The sequence below is a fragment of the Chamaea fasciata genome, unplaced genomic scaffold (assembly GCF_029207755.1).
Source record: "Chamaea fasciata isolate MVZ Bird 193981 ecotype frontalis unplaced genomic scaffold, bChaFas1.0.hap1 SCAF_1, whole genome shotgun sequence".
Taxonomy (NCBI): Eukaryota; Metazoa; Chordata; class Aves; order Passeriformes; family Sylviidae; genus Chamaea; species Chamaea fasciata.
The window spans coordinates 64,955,044-64,978,956 of NW_027094086.1; the positions used below are offsets into that span (position 1 = coordinate 64,955,044).

The window sequence follows — 23,913 nt, forward strand, 5'->3', positions numbered from 1 at the left end:
TGGGCACTGTCTGACTTTGTTTTTGTCTATGAGGCCCAGAGGTGGCTCAGTCCCTCAAAGGCCAAAGCTGAGCTTCAGCCCTAAGTGGAAGGAAGATTTTTCTTAATTCCTAATGACAAATTGCAGATTTTCAGTCATTTACAAAGCCATAAATATCCTAAAATGCTAATGAAAGCTGCAAGGGCTGGCTTTGAAGGGATAAACAAGCTGCATTATGAGTTTATTAATGCAAGGACATTTATCAGCACGAACAAAAATGTGAGCAGGAAGGAATATTACCAAGGGCAGGCAAATTCTGTAGTAGAAAAGGCTTAGCGACTCCTTATTTAGTTTTGTCCTTTTTGGGCTTATCTTACAATGCATAAAACCCTTAGATATTATGTCTCTCTGTAACCATTCCTTTTTGTTACCCATCCTCTGTAACAACCCTATTAGTTTTGTATCTTCGGGCTTCCCAAAAATTTGCCTTGCACTATATATAAATAGGGCACTGGCTAATGAGCGCTCCCAGGGACACCCATTTTCTGTTTTGGAGTGTACAACAGTGTTTCACTGTTGTGGTAGGCTGCTCTCCCCTGGCCAAGATTGCTCAGGCATGAGACTAAACAGTTGGAAGGACCTATGGGATCATTCTCCTAAAAACTCTGGAGGAAGTGTCATGAGGCTGTTTCACCACTTGACTAAGCTCTATCTTAAGAGCCACTAAGCACTTTACTACATCAAAGTGAAGCCCACTTTGGCTGAACACGTTATGTGTGAGAGAAGTCAACAGCAATTCTTAAAGAAAGACCACAAGAAACACGTGGAGTGATTCCTGATGGACTTGCTGAGCTGCCAGCAACCAGTGATTCACAGCACCCCGGGAGACTGCCTCCAGACCTGCATTTTCCACAGCCATTGGTGGACAGCTCCATGAATTTGTCTAGTGCCTTCCTGAATCCATACATCTGGTCTCCAAAAGTGGTGGTCTCACACATTTAATATTACTGTGAAAAACATTCTCCACTCTATGTGGCTTAAATTTGGTCACTGAAATTTTCCCATTACACATTTTGCCCTGAGTGTGTTCTCTGAAGACCATCACACCAAGTCACCCTTCTGAAGTTGAAACTTTTCATTTCAGCCAGGGCCTTTGAGTGGCCAAGCCACTCCTGATGTTTTTGCCCCTGGGAAATATACTGGAAGAACTTTCTTTCAAGCCTCTGCTGGAATTACTAGAGCCACAGAGAGTTCCTGTGCCTCCAGCGGCTGCAAGAATAAGGGGAAGACATGTCTAAGGAGAGATGAAAGAGTGAGAAAGAGCAGCTAAACTCCTCATTCCACCTTCTTGATTTCCCCTAAACCAGCATGGACTCAGGGTATTTAATGCCATGTGCTCCACCACCCAGACCACAGCCACTAATATAAATGAATTTATTTCACATTTCTAGGCTTATCACTTACACTACATATTCCCTATCTCATTTGAGAAAGGAAGACAAAAAGCCAAGTGCCTGGGTGAGAAGGCAGAAAACAGAGGCAGCCTGGCCATGTCTCTGACGCACCATGAGTGCAAGAAGGTGACAGGAGAATGTTCCAAGGCAGATCTCAGGGAATGGCAGAGAAGGGTATCAGCTGTACACCACTTGTTTAAGATTAGACCAGGACTCATGGGAAAACCTGCAACTGGATGACAATGACTGCCCCTTCCGACAAGCTCAGAGCGTGGAGCAGAGATGACTGCGGTTGTCCCCAGACTGAGAAAGGGAACGGTCTCATGCTGCTCACCTGCTCCTTGCTGAGGGAAATGTCCTGGCTTAGCATTTTTGTATCTGTCAAAGATAACCCATCCAAACCCAAAATGCCAATCAGGAACACCACTTTGGTATATAAATGGTAGCCCAGACTTCAGCATCCTGGAGTGTATGGGAGCAACACTGGTGATTTGAGACCTCTAGAAACTGATGGCAGCTTTAGGGCATGCTTGGAGGATTTCAAGAACAGCTGTGTTTCAAGTGGAAGCAACATATGTAACATCTCTGTGGATCAAAATTCAGTGATGAAGGTACAGTTGTGTTTCTAATGAGATGTATTCCCAAGTGGGAAAAATAATCCCAGACTAGAAACAGATTTACAGTTGACAGGGCCTTTTACTACTGGGATGCTACAGCTTCACTTTGGAAAAAAATTATGGAGGAAAATCTTTACCCCAACAACAAACCAAACTCCACCCAAGCCTCACCTTTCCCAGATAAAACCTGAAAAAAATCAATGGTAAAGACTGACACCTTTTGGGTTCTTTTTAAAAACCCAGAGGTTAGAAATGAAATTCCACCACAAATATTGTTTAAAAAACCACTGCTATCTGATTGTATGAAGGATTTTGTCACTGTCCCTCCTCCCAACAAGCTTAAACTCTGGCACTGAGAACCAGAACAGATGTCTGGGGGAGGGTTGGGAGTATGTGTGCCTGCAAGGAGTTAGGCAGCTGTGTGAGATACAAAAGGAATTAATTCAAAAAGGCAGTCTCACATGCTAAGGAAGAATATTTAAAACCTATACATACACCATGAAGAGAGAAGACTCTTTACTATGCCAGGTCATTCACATCTGCCTCAGTTGTCCTGAGAGTGCCACTATTCTGGGTAAAACATTTACAACTTTTCAAAGTAAACCTACAGCACTGTTAATGACCCGGTGTTTTGGTTTTAAAGACAGACTAAAAAAATTGCATTGTTTTATTTCATTACTTTTAACTAATTAAAGCAAATTTTTCTGCAGACAACGTTGCAAACATAGTGATCTCTGTCTCTGTGTGCATGCAGAGGTCAGATCATGGCACAAGAAGAGAATGGTTCCTTCCACAGAGCCTCCTTCCAGACAGCAAGACATCCATGTACTTATAAACATACTGCTGTCATATACAAGCGCATCGTGAATATTTAGTTGGTAAAATAATTTCCCACTCCTTTGCCAAGTCAGCATTTTGAACTATTTACTATGTTCCTGCCTTGTGTGTGCCTCTCTGTGAGCAAACAGGAGGCTGAACACAGAAGGCCTTCCTTTCACAAGCTCTTTGTGGTGAGGTCACAGGGCTACCCTGGGGGCTGGGAGAGCTGAGTCCCAGACTGAAAAAAAATTATCAGTGTTTCACACTTTTCCTGATGCCAGAGGAAATTCAGGGGAATCCACGGCTCACAGAGAGTACTGTGTAGGGAGGCAGAGTCAGTGGCATGGCCAAATGTTAAGAGTGAGGGTATTTGCACCTTTAGCCTGCCTTCAGCAGAGAGCAACAACAGGAGGACAGCTGGTCAACATTCTCTTCTGGACCTTGGGACTCTGGACCAGAATGCACAAAGTCCAAAATCCGGGGCTCTGCAGCTCCAGGTAACAAGCAAAAAATACCATGCCCACAGAACAAAGGGAAATAGTTCACATCAGACAGTTCCCAGCAAACTGCAGATCTTTGCTTCCTTTGGGGCTTTTCCATTGTCCTGTGGACATTTCCACTGCTGTTTATCATGTTAAATGCAAACAGTTTTCTTTAGATAGAAAAGGACATCCAAATGCATTTTAAAAACCACAATCTTTTTAAAACTTCAACAAAATGGTTGTGGAGTCATATGCAAATGCTTTTTATCTGTAAGTATATGTTTCTCTACATTTTTAATATCAGCTATACCAAGCTGGCATAAACCCACATGTCCTATATGCTCAATATTTATTACACTCAATTTTAAACATGGCTTTTCTGTAATTGTGGGTAGATTAGGTGAATAAAATAACAAGAAGCTAAGCCACATGTTCATCGGACTACTGCAAAACCCCAACAGAGTTCCTTAGGGATTTCAGTGAATTCATAAAAGCTACAAGATGAACTGTACAGCTGAAGGGCAGTGTCACAACCCCCACATATGCACACGCATGGAGGTTAGGAATCCTTGTGGCTGATGGGATAGTGTGAGATGGCTGCCTGAAGCCTGAGACAGGGAAAGTCAACCTCATGACCCCCATTCTTCCTATCCCTCAAGCCTACTAACTCCCTCCAAGAAAATAAGCAGGCCATTGCAGAGAATATGGCCACAGTGCTTTAAAAAAGATATGCATGTTAAGGCAACAACTTCAGGTATGCAGGATAAGACAGAAGCAGGCAGGGATGCCAAAGATGAATAAAATCAACATGGTTCCAAGATAGACATCAGGCAATTGATCTCTGAGTTTAAAGCCCAAATAAATTATTTGACATCTGTGAATTTGCCAAGAGAGCTACTCATCTCTAAGATCCAGAGGGATGCAAAGGAAAAGGGAGAGAGAGTGTGCACAGGGTGAGGTGGGGCGGAGCTGCACAGTCCCAGAGGTGTGCTGGAAAGCGAAGAGATGCAGAGAGAAGGAGAAAGGCAGGGAGAAAGAGAGAAATGAAGCTTCAGATAGCTGATATAGGGAACAGTGTGAGAAAAATCAATGTGGAAGCAAGAACCACCTGGAAATATTAAAGGAGGAAGCCTCTTCTGCTACGTGAATTCTTGATTTTACAGTTGTTAAATCTGAGCTGTTGGGAAAGAGGAAACTGGCCAGAGCACCCAGCATGGCACTCTTTGTGTTTGGGCATCAAAACCTCTTGAACCTAATTATGACCTACCAACTGAAAAATGTAATTATGAAGAAAGCAAGGAAGAATCTACTAAAGAAATTGAAAAGAACAAATTCCAGCTGTTCCACTGGAAGAAAAATAAAAAGGAAAAAGAATAGGGAAATGACAGTGACTGACATTCAGGAGAAGCCACCTCTAAATTACATGAGGATGGTTAAACTCAGTCATATAGTTTCCACGTATCTGTAGGTTTAGAAAAAAGATACCTTCTGTAAGGGAAAACATGAGAACATCCAGTCTCTCACAGTCAACATGTCATTTTCATAATCTATGGAAATATGACAAAGGAGGGGTAGCTAGGCAGATATCAAGCCACAGGGGCATGGGGGCAGAGACACAGGGGCATGAAAAAGAAGACTAAGACATCAGCAGAGTAATGTGAAGATGAACAAGGAGATTTTTCACGAGTTATGAAGAACTGGAAACTGGACAGCAACACACTGCTGTTATGAGGATATAGTTCAGAGTTTGAGGATATAGTTCAGAGTTTCATCTATTTAGCAAGAACTCCAAAAAACAGTATTAACAAAACAAAGAGAAAAAGAAAAAAAAAAAAGAGAAGATAGCAAGAGTGAATAAAAAAGAACAGAGAAAACTGAAACACAGAAAATCATGAAATAGTTGTAGCTAAGTCCTCTTGACCAGAAGACTCCAGGTGGAGGGAGACCTTCCAGGAATTGGAAGAAACATATTACCAGGGATCACAATGAGAAGAAACAACCTGTGCTTTCAGCAGGGCACAGTTTTTTGGAGGCAGATTTATGCTACTTATGACATGATTTCAGTCTTTCGTTTTAACTGGAGGGAATACAGAAAGGGATAAGGAATGTAAGAAAATTACCTCAGGACAAGAACTGATGACACAAGCAGTAGAGTCAACATATTTGGCCATACAGTAAGGCTTAAAATTAGAAATAAGTTGTCTGCCACAGAAAGGTTCGTGCTATCAAATGAGGAGATGACTACGTTGCTTATAAGCTCTTTGATAAGCTAGGCAGCTATAATCTATGGCTTTTCATTTGAAAGTTACATCTCTGGATGTCAAAGGGACTGAAGAGTGTAATTACCCAAAAAACCACTGACAAAAGTTAACCCCCTCCGGACCAAAAACCAACAACCACAACACTAGGTGAAACCCAGAGCAAAACCAGCTCAGCTGTAGTTGTATTAATTTGTTTCAAAGAACATTTCTTCAGAAATTATTAAAAGAGATAATGATCAGACAATATTTACAGTCTCAGCTGAAGCAAAAGAAGACAACTGGATATTTGCTAAACATACACTTCTTCAGTTTCTGTGTCAACTGAAGGATAAAGACATTCACTGTTACTAAAACATATTGTTGCGAGGTTACTAAAAACAAAAAGCTCAAAGGGAGCCCACAATAACATAACAGTAACAATAATGACAACTCTTCAAAGGATTTCTCTCCCAATAATAACTATTTGCAAAGGGAGAAATCAGGCTTTGGAGCACTCCAGTTTTACACAGAAGCCTCACCAGGAGAACCTGATTAATGAACAATAGCTAAAGAAGCAGGTGCAGTATCAACCTTTCTACTTTATCATTTCCATCTCCCAAATTACTAGAGAAGACTCTACACAAAGGAATAAGATTATATCTTTTATTCACATCCTTATAATTTATATCCCCAAAATAGATTTAATGCTAATCTCTAACTCTTTCATGAAGAGAACAAGATCTGCAGATCCTGGCTTGCTTAAATTGTATCATGGCCCATTTCAAGTAGGGGGATAGTTGGTGTGAATCCAAAAATCCAGAAATGAGAAAATTAATTCTCTGTGTTACCAGAACAAAGCCTGCATGTGTCAGTTGGCACAATGGGTTTTTGCTAAAAAGGTAAAATAAGATAAAAGAACAGCTCAAGAATGAAATTTAAAGAAACATTAGAGAGAAGAAGGATTCAGGAAATTCATAAATTACATGCTCAAGGAGCTATAAATAACAACTAATAAAAGCAAGCTGAATATGGGCCACTAAGAGAGCAGCAATTGAGTATACAAACAGATACACAAAATACATATTTGTGGGGGGTTTTTTAAGTGGTAAAATATTAGCTCAAAAGTCAAAGTGGATTAAAGAGCAACACATTATTCCACCAGCTGACAGCTACTAACAAAAGGCAGTTACACAGCTTATCATGCCCTGTGCTCCTTTTACTAATTATTGTAAAAATCTCTTTATCTGTTATATGCTAAGCTCTGTAGTTACTACAGATGGCTGGAAGTAGTAGCTTTGCCAAAGACGTGAAACTGATAAAGAAAGAACAGGATGAAAAAATAACAGAACAACTTTTATAGGCAATTGCAAGTATAAAACCTGGCAAGACTCCAGGAATGCTGCCTTTTGAATGTAACTTTATGAAGTATGTGAAGTGACACTCGTTTTCCCTTAATATGTTTAATGGTGTTTTGCCTGCGGAAGAACCTATCCTATCTACAGAAGAAGCTGTCTTGTGTTCTCCCTGCAGCTGCCTTTGTGCTCTCCCTAAAATGAGAAATGCCCTCACCCTATAAAACTGACATCTCATTTGCTGAAGATCACTCAATGTCAAATAATCTTTGAAGAGAACAGCAAAAGATTAGACTTATTTTTTCCATTCTCAACTGATGAATGTTTAGCTACTGAACTTGATATATATGAGTCCTGCTCTTAAAATGGACCACTTTTCCTCACGCTAGCCAATAAGCATAAGCTTTAGACAATTACACTGCTTGTTCCCTTTTTGATTTATTAAAGGAAGTAAACAGCAACATGTTTATTGACTCTTCTACTAATAATGTTATTTTGTAAAGCCTTTTGAATAAACAATATGATGTTGTGAATTTATTACAGGAGGAAAAATCACAGAAGCACAATGAAGACTATTGTCTTGTTCACGAATTTTCTACTATCAACATTTAATGACAAATTACTCATTTAACATAAGTTAATGTCAAAATATTATTCTGTGTGTGAATAGACAGCTACACACTGCCAAAATATCCAAAGCTATCCTGTTAGAAAGCATCACATGCCAAACAGGTAATAAATGCTATCAAATATCTGGAAATGAAGCATCAGGAAATCTAGAAAAGCTATATAAAAGTATTCTGCAAATGCCAAACAGATCTGGGATCTGACAGAAGTAAATAATTTCCAGGCTATGGAAAACACAGTGATTCTTTTGCCAAAGGTATCTTCCATCTTTCTAATTTTTTCCCCTATTTCCTGCAATTATTCCAGAAAGAATTACCCTGGCAGAAATGCAGAGAGCATCTTCTGCAATTCCCCATGAACTACGAGACAAGCAGTGGAGTGAGCATGCCAACACTTTGTACAAACCCAGTGGCCAGCTAGCACTTCTGCATATGTGCAAAAGCCAGGCAGATAAAAGCTCTTGTAGATAGCAGCTGATGTGTTGGACTAATACAACATAAATGCTTCCACAAGAAAGTTGTGGCAGCCTACTTTAAATCGCTCTGTTCAAATATTCTCCAAGAGGATTCAAGGATAAGCAGGAAAACAGAGCAGAAGGTGCTTTCTTTCCTTTCCGAATGGCAGCAATGAAACGAGCTGTAAGCTCCATCACGAACCTTCCAGTTTGCAACATCAGGGAAGACAATTTATGCATATGGTAGACTGGTTATTTACCAAAGACTCTGAAGCTCTAATCATAGCTTTAAGCATAAAATCAGCTTTAACTGCCACTTTATCCTGTGGCTCCAAACCCTCAAGTAAAGCCCCACATTTCTCAGACCTCTGGGATTTTTTATGTGACTTGTTTCAAACAGAAATTTTGCCTTACTTGCTTATGTTTCACTATGAAACAAGACACTCCAACTAGGATTAATCATTCCTTATGGTGTGAGATAATAAATCTAATAAAGAAATGTACATGTAAGTCACCGGGAAGGTGAGAAAAAATGGAACAGATTGCCATCACAAGTAGCTTAGTGGTCTGTCTAGCACAGGGATGCTTACAGGAAGGGCCTACCATATAAGAAGAGATTTTTGATCCACACCTATTCCTGGAAAAACCTCATGTCCTGATGACCTAAACATTGTGAATGTGTGGTATATTTGTTAAATAATCTCTGCTCCCTAAAGTGAAATGCATGACGCTGAAATTCCTTCAATAAATAATTTCATTCTGAAATAGTGTTTAAATTGTAAATTCACCTTAATATAATTTAAAACAAATAAAGCAACAGCTTTGCTTGTTGATTCAAATATAAATTTACTTGCAATGAAAGTAAGAGAGTCAAGACTAAACAGATGTTCTTTTTCCCATTTTTAAAAATGTGTAAGAGAACAGAGAAATTGTTCACACGGACTATTTCCAGTATATTTAAAGAAAGATTTACATACATACATTAAAAAAAATTACATTTCAACATGGTACACATATATGCACAGAATATAGTTAAATGCTGAGAAGCAAGTAAGGCATAATTTTTACATGATGGATGTGGACAAATTTTAAAACATTATGCACCACATTGCTGGGGTGTCATCTAAAAAGAAAATATTAAGAATAGAATGATTTTTTAAATGAGATTTTTATCTTCTGTAAAAACAGTCTCACAGACATAGAGATCTACAATTTTCTTTTCCAGTACATATAGGAGTACAAACAGCTTCTTATTATCAAAGAGAAAAATTCCCCAAACCAGAACAACAGTCTAGGAAATACAGAAGCTTCTTTAACAGGAAACATTAACCTATCAAGTATGTTCCCACTTGGCACAGAACAAACAGATATTTAAATATATTTGGGGGTTTATATTTCCATAGGTGTTGAAATGATATCTGTCCTAGAATATATCTTTGTCCAACGTATTTGTAAATTAAATGTTTTCTAGACATATCTGGTTTTATAAACAGTCAGTTTTTTCACTCAGACCATAAATATGGTTGTTGGTCAATGAAATGAGGCTAATAATAATGATACATTTCACTTCATTAAACATAAAAATATTATATATTGATATAATTGAACCTCTGACCCAAACAAGCAAAAATTTCACTTTTGTCATCACCTGAATTATGTTATTTACAAGGCTGTGATTTGAAAATACATTCAAGCTTCCCAGATGAATAAAATAAATACTTATTTAAAGAAAGGGAAATTCACACAGCCTTTCAGAAAGGGAAGAGGATGAGCTCCAATCCCCCAGTTGCAAGGGGATGGGTACCAGCCTCTGGAGTGTGAGTCACAGGCTCCCTCCTGGGATACCACACTTGTGCTTGCTTGAGGCAGAGATGGAATTGTCTCAGAAACCAGTCCAACAGCAGCACAGCTGGAACGGCTGCAAATGTGGCTAAGCGCTGCAAAGACTTCCATCATTCATGGGGATAAAAGGGGAAAACAAAAAGCGATGTTGCAATGTCCTGCCAGGGTGTTGGAATTGTTGCCTTCAAAAGCCACAATATTTAAGTTCTGAATATTTAAGTTCTCAACCACTGATGGTTAGTGAAAACATACAGCATTATACAGATTTCACTGTGAAATGAATGATTATAGAGTAGGTAAGAAAATACAGTAAGTTCCAGAACCTCATCTGAAAAAAAGATTAAGCAAAAAACCCCCACCCAATCAAAAAACCACAAAACTCAGCCCACAATAAATGACTCTTTTATGGGCAGTCAATACTCAGAGTAAAGGGCCAAACACATCCCAAGATTTAAGCCACTTAAATCAATATTTTTGTCACTGATTTAAACCAGGAGAATCTTTAAAACTCAAAATCCAGTCTAATTAATGAAGTATTCAAAACCAAAGGAAAACATCAAATAGTTTTTTAGTGACCTCAAAGTGTCAGTTGTAAAGTGAGCCACTATATCTTGCTCTAGCACTGCATTTGGCTCTAGCCAACCATTTGTTACTTCTGTGGAACCTTTAGAAAGGAAAGAGCCTATTTTTGAATAAACAACTCATTTGTTTCACCAAGTTGCTCAATTGAAACAGTACTCCATGAATTTTTGTCTACCCTTCAGTCTCTTTCCATAAAAACACATGCATGCACACGTCCCTGTATACATGTTCATGAATGTATACAAGCTTCCTCAACACTTTCAACATTTTTAAGAGACAGAGGGATGCCAAAGGGTCAGGTTGACACAAGTTGCATTGAGGCCCAGACTATGCAAGTGCAAGGTTCCACTGCAGGCCACTGGGAGCTTCTTCTCCCAGTGATAATGTTGAGTGAGTGAAGTGGAAGGAGGGGACTGTGAAAGTGAACTAACACAATCACTTTAAAAGCTCCCAGATTGAGAGAAATTCCCAACAAGAGGCTCTTTAAGCAGCCACAGGACACACATTCCCTTTTTCTCCCCACTGTTGCTCCAGTAGCTCTGTGGCTCATACACAATCCTGCTACCTTTAACAGATTTTCATGGACATAACCAGATGTGTAATTTGGTGCTCTACATTATTTATGCAATCAAGACAGGACCTTTGCTAACATAAATGATTTGATGGTGCCCTTACCTTCCCACCTTTGACTTGGGACCACAAAGTGAATCATTAGTTCATTCAAAAGAAAAAAAGTAAAGACCAAGAGAAGGTAATTGCTGACTTATTGCAGAAACACCAGAGATAAACTGTGGATATACACCCAGGAATGGGTTACTACTAAAGAAATAAATAAATAACCCCCTCTAAAATAAAAACAAAACAGAAGAAAACAAAAGAAATTACTAAAGTTTGGTAGTGTCTACATCAATGATTAGAAGAGGGTACTAGCTTCACATTAATGACTGTCACTTGGATGGACTGCAGACACTAAAAAGAGAAGAGCTCAAATAGGAGCAGAAAGATAATAACCCAAAAAGTAACACAGTGGAAAAAAAAAGTGACAGTAAGTCTACAATACAAGAAATACATTTACAATACAAATACAACAATTGAGAAACCCAGTTCTTTAAAATGAGTCACATCTGGAAGGCCCTGACGATACAAAAGACCTGGGAATGATCCACGCTACAAATTAAGGTTTAAAACTTCTACTTTGAAGCAGGGGAATAGGAAGCAACTATGTTCTCACAACCAACTCCTATTTTATATTTGCACCTGGACAATCCATAACCATAGCAGCACAAAAAACCCCAATCGAATCCAGTCCAATCCCCCAAACGATCAGAAACAAACAAAAAGAAGAAAATGGAAAGAGAAACAAGAGTTCATTGAGAGGAGGACAGAAAAAAAACCTACTTACTAAAACTGATAGAAAGATGCAGGCGTATCTTAGCCACTGTCCAGTCTAATGTTAAGGAAACAGAGGCAAGTAAACTCATGACATCTTATGAATCTCCAAGACTCTGTACATTTTCTGTCTCTTTTTCATTTATACTAGACCACTGGAATTATTTTTATTGAAGTCGGGGAGGGCAGGAGTATTTTAGAAATTTTTTTACCATTATTTAGTCAATAAGTAAGTTGACTTGGTCAGAGGAAAAGGAGGTCATAAAGTATTCAAAGAGATACAATACTTGTTTTCTTTTTTCCCCTCCAGTGCTCTGTATTGAAATCTGAAAAGCCCGTTTCAGACTCTGCACGTTGCTATTGCACACGTATTAATAGGACACACTGGCCTTTGATACAATTCTCTTCAGGGAACAAAAGCTTCCTTTGGCACAGCTACAGCCACCGCTTGTTGTAGGTTACACATGTCTTTCCAGTCAAGCATGATTAATAACTGTTAAAAAAAATGCTCATGACCCATGGCAAGTATTCTTTCAACTATAATACCAGCATTATGGGCTCTGAATCTCAGTAATTTTAAAATGTGCTTCTACAATGGAACTATAATTTAATTACTTTTTCTGCAGCCTGTTCCATTTTGTTTCATCACTTTGATTGCACCATGCACTTGGCAGCTTATGGAAGACTGCATCTGCCTCCAGGATTATTTCACTGGGCTCTTTCGACATCTGTTTCTGAAAATGACTTTATTTGCAGTGGCATAAAGAATAATCAGAGACTTGTTTAATCCAGATAAATTGGAAAAGAGAGAGACACAGAGACAGAGCTGGAGACAGGGAAGAGACCAGGGAAAAAGAGAAAGCAGATCTATGCTGCATGCTGCAGAAGACATCAAAATAATCTCTCCTCTTCCTGTGCTTCTGCAAATGTTGTTACCTGATGGATGATATGATACATGAAAAGATGAGTCACAATGTTAGCTCCTTTTAAGGTTTAGGGGGAGCTCATAGATGCAATACATTCCAGCTAAAGCTTCATGCTGTGCTTGATCAGTTCAATAAAATTTTCATGAATTACTTTTGTAACTTCATCCACTAAGAATCACAATGCAGTCTGAAATGATCCGTAGCAGTTGACAGAAGTCCTTATAATAAATGAGCTAAATCCAGGCTCCAGCCTGACCTGACATCTTTCCAAAGGCAGCTACAGCCAGCACCTGTTGCCGAGTGCCACTGCCCAGCTACGGACCAAGCACAGAGCTCAGCACAGCGTCCCATACATCGGCCCTCATGAACTGGGTCACCTGCGTATCAGATGACCAAGTGCAAGGCATCTCTAACATGCCCGTGCCTGCCTGAGCTTTTGCTCAACACAATGGAAACCACCATTGTTGACTCCTGTTTACTTTTGTTTTATAGATGGATTTGTTAACCCACAAACCATTATAAGCATTTAAAGACACACCCTCTGAAAGATCACAGGTGTTGGCCAGATTTTATTTCATTCTTCAGATCTCTTTCCCTTTCTTTTTGTAGAGGGTGAACATATATTTGTCAAGACATCCACTGCCTCCATAAGAAAGTGCTGCAGGAAGGCAGCTCTGGCAACAGAAGCTGATAGCACGGCTTTAGGGACAAAGGACACTAAAATTCAAAGTGCTAGAGTGAGCTGACCATAAGGATAACAAGCAGAACAATTCCTAACATCGTCTTACTTTTGAGAGTTTCAAATCTTGCCTGTCTTGTGCTCCTTTCTGTTTGGAGATTTTTTCTGTTATTTGCTGGTCTTCTGGGCTATACTGCTGTAGCGAGCACATCAGAAACTGTTTTGGACACACGTATTTTGCTAGGAATTACTTAAAGACGATTCCAAGGGAGGTCCTACTGTTCTCAGAATAACAATGAAGGAAAGTCATCATCCCCAGAAGTAACAGGTATCATGCAAATGCACAATATCTGGACCCAAACAGTTCTGTATCAGCCTGATTCCCATGGTCATGTGGTCTTAACTGTCACAAACATTTGGGCTTTCCCATATGATCAGAATGACTCTTGGCCCAGTCAAGATCCCAGCTTCCTTCTGGGATTTCATCTATCTAGGACATGTAATTCCCTGTACCCACCAAAGGCATGCTCTTATGTGGTGCCCATCCACTTTGCTGTTGACCCCATGAGATGATCACAGAAGCTAAGGACAAAAAATTTCCTCCATCCTGTACTACACTGCCTCACATTTCCTTAGCAAAATACAGCAGGTGAGCTGAGGACATGAAAAAAATCAAAGCTTCTACATTGTTGATCTACTTACAGGCAATAAGGGAAGCAAAACTCCTCTGGCAACCTGTGTGCTAGTAACTTGGCAACCTTGACAGTCTGCATTTGGAAGCCTGGTTATTTTCATAAAGACATAATCCCCAAAGTAAACAACTCAAACTTCTGGAAGGAAACAGACCAAACCAAAAAGTCGCAGTTAGCAAAAAGGAAAAGAATCCTAAGTGTAATTTGCTGATGAATTACTTGAAACCCGGTAGAACAAGGTTCTCTCCCCTCCTACCTAACCAAGGTTTTCAATACCTCTCTGATGTCTGGAGATGAGGTGAAGATTTGATAGAGGATATCAGCTAGTCACAGAAGGTTTGTAGTTGGTTAATCAGGTAGGTAAGCTGCCCTGAAGAGAGATACATTCCAGTGACAGAGCATGCTGTGAAAATCCTATTAAGACAATATTAATAATTTTTTTTCTTATTTTTTCCTTTTAATTTAGACAAATTTACTTCCTCCCCTCATTTTCCATCTCACAACCTTTGGCTGTAACACAGCAGCTGTGCAGGGCCAGTGGCCATGCAAAGAAATTACTCATTGCTTTTCTAGAGTTTCAATGTAAAATGTACACAGTGTAACACACAGAGAGTCTGACAAGGCTTTGTCATCTTGCCAGTATTACCAAAAAACAAAAGGCATCATGCTTAATTAGCAATTCTCCCTAAAGAATTTTTAAGGATGTACTGTTTAACAGCCAAGGTGAAAATTTCTTTTCCTCTGGAGCACCAGCTAGTGACCACTGTTGGACAATGAGTAGTTGCCTGTGCTGTGCTGATGGTCAGATGTGGCTCGGCAGCAACTCTTCCATAAAAAGTCCTCTTAAGGACAAGGTAAGTGTTTAAACACACAGATGTTTACCTTAGCTTAGCCACATGAACTTGGAATGAAGCTTTCAAACCACTGGCAGCAACTGAAGAGAGAGAAGCCAATGCACTCCCTTAAGCACTGATAATAAAAGCAGTTTGTAAGGTCAGGGTCAAGTCAGGACAGGGCAGCACAGGGGCAAGTGGCTCTTTACTCAGGTTACTTAAGAGAACAATAGAGATGTCAGCTTGTTGCCTGTGGTGATGCCAGTCTGACCTCTTAAAACCAATTTTTTTAAGAGGTAAAACTTAGGTTTTGAGCAAATTTGAATAACCAGCTTGGAAAGAGTGGAAATTCAGTGGAAATTGGTTTGGGTCTTGTCACCTGGAGACCTCACGAGGGAAGAGTTCTCCTCCACCTGTAACCACAGGTTCCTATCCAGAATACTTGAGACCCATCTCAGGGAGTGGAAGAAAAGCTCATGCTCTGTCCAAGACATTTCCACTGAACTCCAGCAACAAAAAAACTTCAGTTTATGCAGAAGCACAGCCTGCCTTTTACCCACCGATCCTGTCTCAGGCAGGGCACAGAAGCGATTTTTTGAAGACACTATAAAGACCACACTGTAACACGGTGTAGCTTCTCCAAAAGTGAAATCTTTGTGTGTCAGCAGAAACAGCAGAGATGCCTCCTGAGTGTCTTGATACTGGCAGGTCTTTAGCTACTTAGCTGACGATAAAATTGAGTGATTTAGGCTCCTAATTTCAAGCACATAAAGGATCCTAGAGCCTGCCCAGTGTGAGTACAGACACCAAATCTTGCTATCATGAAACAAATTGTTGTCTGCAGTCATTCTATCTTCAAGATCTTAGGTATAGGACAGTTATCTCCCACCAGCTGCCACAGACACTGTCCAAGACTTTCTGGAATCAACTAGGGACACCCAACAACTCATCAAAAGAGATTACCTGCTCCATATTACTGCACTTAGGTCAGCACCAAAGGAGGGCCTCACCACAGCATACTAACTATTCCTCATCCCTTTCCCCTTGACATGTTCTATCAAAATCAACCATTTTTCCTGCAGCATTTAAGAAAATCTACTTAAAACTGTTTTCTGATGCAATTGATTTTCATCTACAAGGATGTATCTTGAAGTGAAATCAACTAAAAGTGGCTGAAATGAAAATGGACCCTGTTTGTCACGGGCAGACCTAGTTTCTGTTCGTAGCTATCCTTCAGCTCAGTAGGAGAAGTTATAAGATACAAAAGGAAAATGATCTGTGTGGGAGGTTTCACTGTGCTCTGCTTAATTAACTGCTGTTCAATATGTGAAACACAGCAGTGTGCACCTTCATGTCCACACATGCGCTTGCAAAACCAATGTGCACTGGTGACAGGGTTGATGTATATTCCATAAATTGGAATATGACACCAAAACATTGCCAAGAGGAACTAGTCTGCATTACTTTTAAAAACAAATCACAATTTTCACGGACTGCAACAGCCCCAAGCAGATCATCAAAGTTTTCAACTGCTTACATAAAGTGGAAGCTCTGTCTTTGCAACAGCATTCAGTCACGCTATCTAGAGTTCCCAGACTGTACTGTAATGTAAAATCAAGATAATTGAGAGACCAGCCATGCAATACACGTATACATATATATCTATTCATTCTGACAGAGCCCTACATGCATAAAGCTGCTTACATCAGCCTCATCACTCCTCCAGAGCTCAGATTCTGATCACAAAAAATACAGCAGCAACCACTATTTTCTCACACAGTCACTCTATACACAAATGTCGGATTATGTATTGTTCTTGCCAATGCATATGTCAGTTTGGATTGGCCACAGGCTACAGACGTGCCCCAGATTATTCTGGGACCCCTATGGAGCTGAGGCACAAATTCTCAGCACCTCACAGGATGAAAACCCTTTGCCACAGTGACAGGCAAGCGTACACTTGTCTTGCCTTTCCGGCATGGAAGGGGCACAAATAAAATATTAAGTCCATGCACTTCTGACCCATAAACTGCAGCACCAAACAAAAGCAGGGCAGCACTGCTGCCGAAACACAGTTTCTGTGGATATAAAATTAATGATCCAGCTTCCCTGATCTGTAAGCACAAGTGACTGAAGACTGCGAGGTCACAGGGAGGGCTTTTCTGGGCATAAACTGGACCTTTAAGGAGGATATCAGGCATCTGAAAACCATGTAAAAGAAAAAAGCAAAACACTTGGTGGGTAACAGAGAAACATTCCTTTACAGTTTCTACACCAAGCTGTTGATTATGACAGGCTGATGGTAGATGTCTGTGAAATAAGAGGGTAAAAACCAAGGTAATATAGGAAAAAAGATATATCAGACATACATGACATGTTAATTGTTTCCTTCTGTTTCCCTTGATTTCCCTGTGTTCTAAACAGGAAAGGTGGTGAACCAGTCTGAAGGATTTACTGGGCTTTACTGATTGCCTCCAGAAGGCTCTACTTCACATTTTCTCATTGTGACAGATTTGGTTAATGGCAAAATTGAAGAAAAAAGATGTAGACAGTCTGGAAATGTTGAACATAATCATTTTAATAATTTTGTGCGTTTCTTTGGGTGTTTTTTTTTTTTTTTTTTTTTTTTTTTTTTTTTTTTTTTCCCCTGAAGTCTGAGAGGCAGAAATTCTCTTGAAACATTAGGACCTTGGAAAAGAATTACAAAGGTAGCTTGTTATTTTGGCTAGCTAAACAAAAAGCCCCAAACCCTCCAAAATCACATCACTGCCTCCCAGAGTATTTCTTTAAAGATGTAGTTTTATAGCCTAAGGCACCATGTTTTATATGAGGTGTGTATGCGTTAATAGAGGGATATCTGTGATGACATCCCCAAGCCCTAGGCAAACTCTCCTCACTCTGAGTCATGCTGCCTGCCTTCTTCCCTGCTATGGGTCTCTGCCAGTTAGTTGAAGAGACTCAAAGCCAAATATTCCTGAATTTCTGGAAGGTGCTTTGTTAAGAATTCCTAAGGAAAAACTGGTCAAAAAGCCCTATTTCTGTTGCCTAAAAATATGTCAAATATCAGTTGCAGCAGAAAAACAGTGGAAGCCAATTCTCCAAGGAGTACAGACAACGAAAATGACTGCAGTACTGAAATGTTACTGTACTCTTAATAGCAATAGCAAAAATAATAGCAGAACAACAGAGAAATGCAAAGCTGACTAAATACTTAAGAAGCAGTACTTTTCAGGTCACACAAATACATAATCCAAGTCTTTTTATTCCCTGAATCACAGAAGCTGATGTAGAGGAATAGTTACAGCTTCCATGCTCTCTTCCTTCCCCCACACAACCCCTAACACCATTCCCCTGTTGTTGACATCCTGGCACTTCTGAAAATTACTGTTTTGCCATCCAGCTTTCGGAAATAAAGGCAAAACTCAATGGATCTTACCTCCTCCTTACCAATGGACTATTAACACAACCTAGCTAGCTTGAGTTTAAGTGCAGACTGAATATACTAACAGCTGCATTCTTTCAGAAAATGAGATACGCGGTTATTAATTTTGTCACCAGAGTCATCAGACCAGTTTCTTACTGGTGGCTATAAAATTCCTTTCAGATGACAGACCTCAAAAAAAAAAAAAAAAATTAAGAACCCATGTAGTGGAGGATAAAATGACTCACATATCCTAGGAAAAAATAGGCTTGTAACTGAGACACGTAGGTTTGGCTGGAAGCAAATCTGTGCACAGCCTACTACAAAAGGCATCTTGTTTGTCTCTCCCTTAAATGTGTAAGTAACTGAGAAAGGCTGCTTGCAAGATTTTCATGAAAACAGCTCTTTCATGGAAAACTGAGTTATTCTATTGCTGTTTTCTTTATAGTTTAAAACAAAGAGTCCTAATTTTTGCATGAAGGACATTCCAAATCCCACTTTCCAATTTTAATCACAAAACAGTTTTGCAGCATGTATTAGAATAACAACAGCTCTTCCCAGGGAGAGGTCTTTGCTGGACGAAGTGGCAGCTAGCAAATATCATGTAGCTGGTAGAATACCAAAACAGGAACCCATGGCCATGCTCTCTCCCTTTCCTCTTTTCAGATCTTGCCCAGAGCAGTTTCAATCTGAGCTTTGAGGGAAAAGTCCTTTTTCTTGGCCTGTTCTCTCCTTGTTTGAACATAAATGCACTTCTCTGGACTGTGAGAGGAAGGAGTTGTGCCCCATGTGGAAGAGGGACACTGTCCCCTGTCCCTTCACCCCTCAGCTAGCAATGACTAAAGACAGGCACAAAACCCTGCACTGACAGCACACACACCACTGAAAACGGCAGAGTTACCCTGAAGCCCAGGTTCAGATGGGCAGAAGCCCATTCCCAGTGTTTTCTCTGCTGGGTGTGGCCAGAATATACAAAAACCAGTCTAAGTCTCAGGTGCAGCTGAAGTTATCAACCAGCTACACCATTCCCTACACTGCAGCTGTCCCTCAGATCCTGCAGGAATTCTCCCCAAGCCCAGGTCTGCTATTTAGACCTATGCATCCTATCACTGCCACCTCAAGACTCACAAACGTATAGCCCTGTGCTGCAAATTCTACAGCCAGTAAGGAAAGTAACATCCCACGGAGTATCTGGGGACTTAGCAAACTTAGAGCAAGGGCACCAAGGCCTCCACAGCTAAACAGGACCAAAACAATTGGAAACTACATCAAGTTCTATATGTAGGCTTAGCTGTGAGAGAATTAGTCTGCTCTCTAGCAAGGGTTAACTAGATCAATACAGCAAGTTTCTGCCAGCATGGGCTGTCGAGGGACAGGAATATGCAGCTCTTGGGTGCTAAAGCTCTGCCAATGCAACCTTCCAGGCCAATACATGGCCAGAATCACACATCGAACAGATGCAGTTTACTGTGCTTACTGTGTACAAGCTACAACGTGTTCACTTGATATTCAAAGCTTTAAACACAGGAGGTGCCCTTAGTTTCACTGTGACTGAAAGTATACAGAACTGGGTCTTACCCTTGTAATATTACCTTGAACCCTGCAAGGTGAGCAGCCATTTACATCTTTGGTAGATTAAAAGTGCTGGCTTCATTTGAGTTTGCTTTTCAAATAAATTTAATTTTGAGGATTCCATGTCCTTTTTGTTCCTGGTGTGTAAAAAGCTAATCCACTTATTTGCGTACACATCCCTGCTTTAAGGTGCTTTCTGACCACACACATTTTGTGACCAAGTTAAAATTTATCATATACTGGCACTGAAGAAGATTAAATCCAAAATCTTGCAACTGTGGAGAAGTTAAGTGATGACTCTGAACAATGGATACAAATCAACCACTGCTTGTCAGCAGTTTGACAAATACCATGTTTTTATCCTGCTGGTGAATTGTCTCTAAAGAAAATAAAGTTTTTCTAAGTGTGTTTGCCATTCTCTGACGTACTGGTTTTTTATCTAGCACCAGGTTTATCCTGAACTGTTCCCAGTGAATAACAAACTGACTGGACAACATACAGCATCTGGCATTCAAAGATGGCTGTGCGTGCCCCCAACTTGGTTTATCCCATCAGAGGGAAGTCTGGCTTGAATTAACATTACAAAATAGTATTAATCAATTTAATACAACCTGGTTTATAAGTACCTGAGGCCCTGAGAGATCCAAATAAAAAGTTTCTAATTTAACAGTTTGTTTAGAAGTTGCTGGTTTCAAACTATGGTTTCATGCATGATGCAACTACCCCTTCTAAACACTGATAAGTCTTTAAATGCGGCCATGAAGCTGAATTAAAATTTCCATGGCTGCAGAATAACAAATAATTTCAAATTAATAAAACACTCCCTCTCTCTCTCTCTCTCTCTCTCTCTCTATATATATATATATATATATTCTATGTATATATATTTTAAAACTGTAAGTGACTCTGAGCCACTTACAGCTGAGACTCCCAATCTCCTGGTGCCAAAGCAGGCAAGCCCACATGCACGTTGCACATCCTTATCTCCCATACACATGCTATTACTTTCACATCCTCAGCAGCCCCCTTCCATAACCTGACAGACACTGAGGAGTATTTCATTAGAAGATGCTGAAATTGCTTTGTTTTCATAAACTATTTGGGAAATGGCAGATAATGTTTTTTTCCTGACAATTCCTTTTTCTCTTTCATTAGAAAACTCCTAAGAATGTGCTGTCACATCAGAACAGCGGCACCGCACACCTTCCTGCAAAAATGAAAGCAGAGATCCAGAAACACGTCATGTGATGACAAATGCAATTTTAAGAAGTCTTCATACTTTTTTTTTATATTTGCTCCTTTTGCGCAGTCGTCCATCCCCTCAGTCATGCTGATGCAACCATACACTGAACAAAACTGTACTGAAAAGATTCGATTTGAAAACCAAACCAAACAGAATAAAAAAACCTAAACCAAACCCAAAATCTGGGTCTGGTTTGTAGCACAACCCTACAAATAACCATCTGGCACAAAATGGAAGTGGGTGAAAAACAGTGCAGGAATGGTGCCTTATTAAAATTTGCTGTTTCTCAATCACACTGACCCCCTCCATGAATGGAGGAGGACATTCATGGAGCTGAATGTCTCAGCAATGTGTCATGAACTGCCTTTCTGCTGGCAAAACAAGAGGAGTGGTCATTTCATACTACCGCCGCCTTCATAAGTTTTAGAGCTGCATTGTTCACAGTTAACTAAATTGGAAAGATCTGTCAAATCACAAGGCTAAATTAAGCTGCAAATTTTCTTCAGCAATTCACACATCAAAACATAGGTGTGATCTCTTTTCTTCTGAAAAGAGCAGCATACATTGTTTTCCAGTAAGCTGTGACAGCTAAATGCTCAATACGGACTGAAAAGTCAAGAAAAGAAAAACATATTTACTGTGCCTTCTTATATATTAATTGTAACTTTCGAAGAAAATGAAAGCGTTATTGCAGACACATTTTGATTACTGAATGAAAATGTTCTTTCACATTTCAAAAATATTTCAAGATCCCCAGAAAGAAGACAAAGTGTAAGCCTTACTGCTAAAATTACCACCTGCTCATCCTTAGAGAAATGGTACACAAAATGCATATAGTGAATTTTAATGCAGTAGAAATACCGACGCTATTTTTCCAAGACAACTTCCCCCCCCTATTTTAGAAAAGCACTTGGGCCCAGATGTTACCAGGTGAAATTCAGCAGCAGATGTCCTGTCAAAGGCATGCCAAGCAACTTGAATTTATTTTAGTGATCTGTTGGCACTCCAGTGTAAATGGCTCAGTGTTATTAACTGAATTCTCCTGGCTCACCTGGAATGGATTTAAACCCATTTTTGTCTTGCAGGAAGAACCACACAAGAGTAATCTGATTAGTTTAGAAGCTCCTGGAATGAATAAAGATGATGCTTATATTGAAGTGTGTGGCAAGGAACAATAACTACCAGCAGCAGGTTTCCTGTTTTTCCCAAAGATTCCAAAGCAAACTTTACCACCCTGTTTCTATGCCAGTATCCCAGCGTGTCTTTGCACAACCCTCTCATTCTGACAATTTTGCTAATGTGATCTTTGGAGATGCATTGAAATCAAGACCTGAGCTGGGAATGCCAAACTCTGAAGTGTCGCTTCTTCCTAACTCTGCTGACAATTAGAACTATTTCCACAAAAACCCAACAGAATGATTTAAGCTTCAAAACAGGGCCTTAACTTTATTCCTATTTTTATTCTCCATCAAACAATATAATAATTGTTTATAATTTTACTATATTATATTTTAATAATTTGCAGGGACTTTCCCAATGCAAATAAGGCTCTGCAAAGTATCTGCAGTTCCTCACAAAGCATCCCTAGATCAGGAAAGGACTGTTGCTCTGGCTAGTTGGAGAGCGTAGGCCGGTGACAACAAAATCACAAAGATCTGAGCAGCTAAGGACTGCATGCTCCTAACATCTTTCAGTGGTCCTGCTGTCCTCAGCAGCCCTCTGATCCAACTGCATGACCCACATCCTGCCCACTCAAACAAAACCTGCATTGACACTTGTTCCTGGCTCTCAGCTCCAAACTTTCCGGTGTTGCCTTCTGCAGGCGTGGCAGCATAGTGGCCTTCTGCCAACACTGCCTTTGGACCAACCTGCATTTTTCCACATCTTCAAACCTGGACAGACACCACCTCTCTCTGCCTAATAAACCAGAGAATGATCATTATCCACCACTGGCTTGTATCCTCGAGACTTGGGACAACAAAACATCCAAAGCTCAGCCTGTCCCACAGCTGCCCCCTCTCCCTGCTGGCTGCCATCACATCTGTGCCATGGTCCTGGGAACCCTTGGGATCAGAGCAGTCTGGCTTGCCCATGGCCAGCAGCCAAGAGGGACAGATAAACCTGGCTGCACTTCTCCCTTCCCACACTGCTCAGTCAGTTCCTAATCCCAATGCTATCCTTCTCCCTGCTACCCTGGGGCAGCGCCAGCAGCAAAGTCTCCTGCCTCCAGTTCATCTGATTTACACACAAGACTGTCATTTCCTTTCCTGAAGTCATCCTTGGTCTTCATCACACCATTTTCAATTCCTAGATTAACTTCTTCGACAACATCCTCATTCATTACAGCAAACTGATTCATATCCTGAACACAGTTCATCTCATGCTCAAAGGGAATGCTGGCCCTCTGGAAAAACTGCTGCATGATGTAATTTGGGACTGTAACACAATATGTATGAATAATAAGGCCAAATTGGAGACACAGAAGAAGTAACCACAGATCTGGCTCTTCCTAACTTCTAAGAGCCTGTTTCTGCCACTTAAAAGTTCTTTTCATGTTGGTTTTCAGTGCAATGCTATGTACTTCTTGTTAAGCACTGACACTGGGACAAGTGTCACAGTGGAAACAGATATAAAGAGAGCCTCTGTCTCAAGAAATGTCCTTTCAAGCAAAAAAAGATGCATAAAGAAAAGAGACTGAACCCCTGTGGCC

At 40.1% G+C, this 23,913-nt stretch overlaps 1 protein-coding gene across 21 annotated transcripts in view; it reads right to left on the reverse strand.

Moving 5' to 3' along the window:
- The window catches only part of LOC136290773 (poly(rC)-binding protein 3-like), a 498,211-nt gene that overhangs the window by 60,951 nt on the left and 413,347 nt on the right, over window positions 1-23,913 (reverse strand). The gene's annotated exons all lie outside the window — the stretch shown is intronic.